The sequence below is a fragment of the Eriocheir sinensis genome, chromosome 59 (genome assembly GCF_024679095.1).
Source record: "Eriocheir sinensis breed Jianghai 21 chromosome 59, ASM2467909v1, whole genome shotgun sequence".
Taxonomy (NCBI): Eukaryota; Metazoa; Arthropoda; class Malacostraca; order Decapoda; family Varunidae; genus Eriocheir; species Eriocheir sinensis.
The window spans coordinates 5,954,367-5,961,866 of NC_066567.1; the positions used below are offsets into that span (position 1 = coordinate 5,954,367).

Sequence of the window (7,500 nt, forward strand, 5' to 3'; positions counted from 1 at the left end):
GAGAGAGAGAGAGAGAGAGAGAGAGAGAGAGAGAGACGGACGGAGGACGGATTGGGCACTTCTAATTAATCTCTCTCTCTCTCTCGCTCTCTCTCTCTCTCTCTCTCACTCTCAGGTGGACACAGATAATTAAACAGGTAATTATGCAGACAGGTATATGTACAGATAGATTAATCTTACCTGTATGTGTGTGTGTGTGTGTGTGTGTGTGTGTGTGTGTGTGTGTGTTAATTCTCAGTCTGTCATTGTTTTTGCTCTAAGTATTACCATTTGTATTTTAAAGTTGCTCATTATAATACAGTTTAGTTTAATACGAGATCTCAATATATAAAGAAAACGATACTATATAATAACATTGATGCTATATAAGTACAATGACGCTAAATGAAGACACTGATACTAAGGCTCCATCCCCCTCCCCCTCATCCCCCTCACCCCCTCATCACATCGCCTTATCCCATTCTTCTTCTTCCTCGTTCGCTCTCTTGGGAATACTGCTAATGAATAAATTAATGTTACACCTGGAATGCTGCTAATGTTACAGAGCTTCATAATCCTCCACCTCCTCCTTTTCTTCTTCTTCCATCTTCTTCTTCTTTCTTCTCTTCCTCCTCCTCCTTCTACATCTCCTGTATTCGGTTTTCTCAAGGTTTGGAAGCCAGAGAAAAGTGAGAAAGAATGAAGGCGAAGGAAGAGGAGGAGGAGGAGGAGGAGGAAGAGGAGGAGGAGGAGTAGAGTAAGAAGAAAGACAGGATTTAAAAATGTATGAGACAAAGGGGAGAGAGAGAGAGAGAGAGAGAGAGAGAGAGGTTATCAGCTCTGTTAATTAGCTTTCATATGCTGTTATCTGCTTGTTTCTCTCTCTCTCTCTCTCTCTCTCTCTCTCTCTCTCTCTCTCTCTCATATTTCGCAACACACAACAACGGGGAAGCGTCTCACCTTTCTCTCTGTCTTTTTCTTTCTTTATTTTTCTCTCTTCTCAACGTTGCACTGAAAACAAGAAAAAAAACAAGATTAACAACAACAGCAACAACAACAACAACAACAATAATAATAATAATAATAATAATAATAATAATAATAATAATAATAATAATAATAATAATAATAATAATAATAATAATAATAATAATAATAATAATAATAATAATAATAATAATAATAATAATAATAATAATAATAATAATAATAATAATAATAATAATAATAATAATAATAATAATAATAATAAATACTAGTCCACAGAATGACCATTAAAAGACCAACGTTATCATATTCCGGTAATAATTCTCTCTCTCTCTCTCTCTCTCTCTCTCTCTCTCTCTCTCTCTCTCTCTCTCTCTCTCTCTCTCTCTCTCTCTCTCTCTCTCTCTCTCTCTCATCCATTACTAAGGTCAAAATCAGTGAGAAGAGAGAAAAGGAAGAGGATTTGAGGGGAGAGAAGATAGAGGAGGTGGAGGAGGAGGAGGAGGAGGTGGAGGAGGAGGAGGAGGAGGAGGTTCTTAAGAGGATAAGTTACCCATTTTTTATATAAGCTTTGGGTTGGATTCCTTAACTTTATTGGATGCTGAAGAATTCTATTACATGTCTGTCTGTCTGTCTGTCTGTCTGTTTCCTTATTTTATTTTTCCATCTGTTTCTTCCTTCTTTTATGTTCTCTTCATTTCTTTTATTTCTTTCATTCATTTACTTTTCCTTCTTCTCTTATTCACTCATTATCTCTTCCTTCTTCCTCCAGTTGTTCTCTTCTTTATTTCCCTTCTCCACATACTTCACTTTTTAATATATATTTTTTTCTTTTTATTTCCTTTCATTTATAATTCAATTTTTATCTGCTGTTGTTTTGCCCATTGTTCGTTATGTTTTGCAATCTATCTATCTATCTATCTATATTTCTATCTTTCTATCTATCTGTCTAGCTATTTATATATTTCTCTCTTTCCCTATTTCTCTCGTTCTCTCGACTTCAAACGTTTCGAAAGCTAATTTTTATCAGACGGAAACTAATGATATTTCTCTCTCTCTCTCTCTCTCTCTCTCTCTCTCTCTCTCTCTCTCTCTCTCTCTCTCTCTCTCTCTCTCTCTCTCTCTTTCTCGAAACTCTCCTTAGACCTTTCTCTATTTTTGTTTGTGGAGTTGGAGGAAGGTAAAGAAAATAATCCCCGCTAGAGGGAGAGAGAGAAGGAGGCTCTCTCTCTCTCTCTCTCTCTCGCTCTCTCTCTCTCTCTCTTTCTCTCTTTTTATGCCCTCGAGGCCTCGCTCCCTTCCCTTAAGTCTCCACTTTGCTGGAGACTAACTGAAGGGAGGAGGAGGAGGAAGAGGAGGAGGAGGAGGAGGAGGAGGAGGAGGAGGTGAGTCCAAGTCGGTGCTCGTGTAAGTTTTTTTTGTGTGTGGATGGAAGTATTAATCTCTTGCGTGTGTGCGTGTGTGCGTGTGTGTGTGTGTGTGTGTGTGTGTGTGTGTGTGTGTGTGCGGTGTGTTTGTTTGGGACGGGGATGGATACGAGGAAGAGGAGGAGGAAGAGGAGGAAAGAGGAAGGGTTCAAGAGGAGGAGGAGGAGGAGGAGGAGGAGGAGGAGGAGGAGTGAATGAGGGAAAATGGAGGTTAAAGGTAAAGAAGGAAGGAAAAGAGGAAGCAATCAAAGGAATAGAGAAATCTCATCTTCCACTCTCTCTCTCTCTCTCTCTCTCTCTCTCTCTCTCTCTCTCTCTCTCTCTCTCTCTCTCTCTCTCTCTCTCTCTCTCTCTCTCTCTCTCTCTCTCTCTCTCTCTTTCTCTCTCTTTTCCCTCTTTTATTCCTCCACTTCCTTGTCCCATCTACTCATTCTCTCTTTCCTTTCCCTAATTCCTTTCTTTCTTTTCATCCTCTTTTATTTTTATCTAATTCTTCCCTTTCCCCTTTTCCTTTATTTCCTCCTTCATTCATTTTTCTCTATGTTTCTTAATTTATCAGTTTGTTCTTTCTATTCCCTTCATCTTATCATTTTATTCGTTCTCTTTATCTCCTTCATTCACTTTTTTATCTTTATCTTTACCTCATTTTTATTCATTTTTATTCATTTATGTAACTTTGCTTTTTCATATTTTATTTCATCCTTTTTTTAGTTCTTCATTCTCTCTATTTCCATCTTCATTTCCTTCCTTCCTTTCCCTCCCCGTTATTTGATTCTTCCCCTTTCCCCTTTCCTTTATTATTTTTTCTCCTTTTCTGTTTCTTTATATTTTAGTTTACTCTTTATATTTCTTTTCATCTCTCTTTAATTATTCGTTCTCTCTGTCTCCTCCTTCACTTCCTTCCTTCCTTCCTTCCTTTATTTTTATCTCATTTTTTCCATTCACGTTCTTCGCTTAGTTATCCATTCTCTCTATCTCCTTCATTTCCTTCCGTCCTTTCCCTTCCCGTTATTTAATTCTTTCCCTTTCCCTTTCCTTTATTAATTTTTATCCTTTTCTGTTTTTTTTATATATATTAGTTTCTCTTTATATTTCTTTTCCTCTTCCCCTCGTTATTCATTCTCTCTGTCTCCTCTTTTATTGCCTTTCTTCGTTCACCTTTACCTCACTCATTTTCATTTATGTAGGTTTGCTCTTTATTTCTCTATCTCCTCCTTCATTTCCTCCCTTCCTCTGCCTTGCCTTTACTCACCTTCCCTTCGCACCTTTTCGTAATCCGGAGTTAATTAGTCGGTGTGGATTTGCCAAGGGATTCGCCTCAACGCAACCCGTATTTAAAGAGGTATGCGTGCACCCTCCCCTTGATGAGGTCTATTCACTATTGTGCGACCCGGATTTAACATGACCGTGACCTAACCTAACCTGGCCTTACATGACGTTAATATTATGGTTTTTTTTTTTACCTTCACCTAACCTGACCTAACTCATTTTGACTTTACATGGCAGTATTACGTAAAAAAAATCTGACCTTGACCTAACCTGACCTTACATGACGTTAATATTATGGGGTTTTTTTACCTTCACCTAACCTGACCTAACTCATTTTGACCTTACATGGCAGTATTACGTTAAAAAATCTGACCTTGACCTAACCTGACCTTACATGACGTTGATATTATGTAATTTTTTTCTGACCTTGACTTAACTTAACCTAACCTGACCTTACAAAACGTTGATACTATGTAATTGTTTTATGACCTTTACCTAACCTGACCTAGCTTGACCTTTCATGTTAATATTAAGCATTTTTATGACCTTGACCTAACTTAACCTAACCTGACCTTACGTGACGTGGATATTATGAAATTATTTTATGACCTTGACCTAACCTACCTAGCTTGACTTAACATGACGTTAATATTATGTAAGGTCAGGTCAGGTCAAGTCGTTGATATTAAGTAGTTTTTTTCTGTTGTTATTTTACTTTATTTATTTTTCATCTTTATTTTTTTCTTGGTCTTTCCTTAATGTATAAACGACTCAACGCTTCCTTTCCCAATAAACAAAAATGGAAAAAAAAAAGAAAGAGGGAAGAACAAAAACGTATGAAGAATAAAAAAGAATCAGAAAAATATTGGAAAGAAACGAGTTGAGAAAAAAAATGGAAAAACAAACATGAATAACACAACAGAAAATAATAGAAAAAAAGGAGGATGAAGAAACAAAAAAAAAATGTAAAAAAAAAGAAAACCGAATGAAAAAAAAATGAGTCGAATCAAAAGAAAAAAAAAATTAAACCAATTGTCACCAGGATATACGATGACCTCGTTCTGGAATTGAGCTGACCTAACGTAACCTAACCTGACCTAACCTTTTTTTATAATCTTCAAACCAAATTCCTCCTTCTTTTACGTTAATATGCTCGGAATGTGTTTTTTTTTTCTTTTTCATTTTGCTTCTATTTAGGTCAGGATTGTTACAGTGTGTGTGTGTGTGTGTGTGTGTGTGTGTGTGTGTGTGTGTGTGTGTGTGTGTGTGTGTGTGTGTGTGTGTGTGTGTGTGTGTGTGTGTTATTTTTACCATTATCTATTTCTTAATTCATCATTCTATTTTCTCCTCTCCACCTTTTATTTTCTCCCTTCCCTTTATTCTTTCTCTTCCTCTTTTCTTCTTATTTATTCACGGCAGTTATTTTTATCTTAGTTATTTGGTTCCCCTTTTCTCTTCTTCCCTCTCTTCGTCTATTCCTATCCTCTTCGCCTTTTCCTTCTCTTCCTCTCTTACTTGTTATTCCGCGCACGCTGTCACTCTATCTTCTGTCCCCCTTTTCTTTCCTCCTCTGTGTTTTCCGCCTTTTCCTATTCCCTTTCTTTTTCTCTCCTCTCTTCCTCCTTCTAATCATTACCTTCCTCTTCTCCTCTTACTCCTGTTTCCATTTCCACTCACCGTCATCTTTTTCTCTTCCTCTTCATCTTCTTCCTCCTCCTCCTCCTCCTCTTTCGCTTATCTTTCCGTTAAATCTTATGTACTTGATTTAGTTTTAATAGTTTACCTGAATCAGCTGTTTACCTGTAGCTTTGATGGTTACCTTAATGACTTTCCGGAGCACCTGTGTGTGTGTGTGTGTGTGTGTGTGTGTGTGTGTGTGTGTGTGTGTGTGTGTGTGTTTTAATGGGTGCAGCATATCATGTTTATTGTATATTCGTAAAATCAAACACACACACACACAACTACACGAACAAAATATACAAACAAGAATAAAAATAAGAGAATTAAAGGAAAAACGTGAAATATAATCAATTTACAAGTGAAAAATTAAATTCGTTGAGCAAACACAAAAAAACACAGAAAAAGATAAAAGAAAATACAATTAGAAAATGAATTACCGGAGGAGAGAGAAATAAAAACAACTCGACGTGTTCCCAATAGACGAAATGGAAAGAGTGAAAAAGATGAAAGAGTGAAGAACAGCAACGTATGAAAAAATAATGGAAAAAATAGGAAAAAATATTGCAAGAGTTGAAATGAAGGAGGAGATAGATAATAATAACAAAAAGAAGGTGAAAAAATATAAAGAACAAACATACATAAATGAAAGAAAATGAGGTAAAGATGAGGGTAAAGAAAGGTAATGAAGGAGATAGAGAGAATGAATAAGTAAGAATTGATGAGAAAAATGGAAAAAATCAAACAAGTTACGACAGAAAAGAATAAAATTGAAAGAAAGAAAAAAAGAAAAGGAAAAAGATGAGAAGGAAGAGCAGAAACGTATGAAAAAATAATAGGAAAAAATAGGAAAAAAATATTGGAAGAAACGAGTTAATGAAAAAAAGGAAAAACATAATTACACGAAATAAAATAACAAAAAAATGAAAAAAAATGAAAAAGATGAGAGGGAGGTACAGAAATGTATGAAAAATAATTAATATAAAAAAATAGAAAAAAAACATATTGCAGGAAACGAGTTGATGAGAAAAAATGAAAAAAAAAATTACAAGATAGAAAAAAATAAAATAAATGAAAAGATGAAAGAGGGAGGAACAGAAACGAATGAAAAAATAATTAAGGAAAAAATAGGAAAAAAAATTAGAGGAGACAAGTTAATGAGAAAAATGGAAAACAAACAAACATAATTTACACGATAGAAAAGAATGGAACAAAAATAAAATAAAATAAACGAAAAATAACGAGTATGAAAAAGCCAAAAATTGTGTAAAAGGGAAAACTAAATAAAAACACGACCAGTAGACCAGAAGAAAACAAAACAAAAAAACAAAACAAAGACAAATAAAAAAAAACGAAAATTGATAAAAGGAAAGAACAGAGAGAGAGAGAGAGAAAAACAAACAAACAAAATGAGATCAGAGAAAAAAAAACAAGAGAGGAAACATAGCGGAAAACAAAAATAATAAAGACAAAGAAGAAAGAAAACGTGATAAATAACAAGAAAGAGAGAATGGAGAAAAACAAAAAACAGGAAAAAGAGAATTGGAAAGTGAAAAAATGAAGAAAGAAAAAATAAAACAGGAAATATCAGTCATGCATCTCTCTCTCTCTCTCTCTCTCTCTCTCTCTCTCTCTCTCTCTCTCTCTCTCTCTCTCTCTCTCTCTCTCTCTCTCTCTCTCATCCGTCATTCCTCTAGTTCAACCCTCCTTACCTCCCCTTCCTCCCCCTTCTTCCCCTCTCCCCTTTTTCCCTCTCCCCTCCCCTTCACTTCCCCTTCCTGCTCCTCCTTCCCCTCTCCTCTCCCCTCCCCTTCACTTCCCCTTCCTTACCCCTCTTCTCTCCCCCTTTACCCCTTTTTTCGTTCCCTTCCTTCCCCTCTCTCCCTCTCTCCCCTTCCTTCCCCTCCCCTTCCTCTTTCAATTCCCCTTCCACTTCCCTCCTTACCCCTCTTTCCTCCCTCCCTTTCCTTCCCCTCCCCTTCCTCCCTTTCCCTCCCCCTCCCTTGCACAGACACACCCTTTTCCTCTTCCCTCCCTTCCCTCCTGTTCTCTCCTTTACATCCCTGACTCTCCCCTCTCTCCTCCCTCCCTTCTCTCCCCTCCCTCCCCCTCCCTTCCCCCCTTCTCTCCCCTCGGTACACGAAGCCTCGCTGACCGGTTC

General features: G+C 36.7%; 1 protein-coding gene across 5 annotated transcripts in view; it reads right to left on the reverse strand.

Moving 5' to 3' along the window:
• Positions 1–7,500, reverse strand: part of LOC126985437 (uncharacterized) — a 239,188-nt gene that overhangs the window by 219,865 nt on the left and 11,823 nt on the right. For all 5 annotated transcript variants that reach the window (XM_050840306.1, XM_050840305.1, XM_050840307.1 and 2 more), the window contains exon 2: positions 940–990. The gene's annotated coding sequence lies outside the window, so the exon portion shown is untranslated. The remainder of the gene's footprint in view (positions 1–939; positions 991–7,500) is intronic.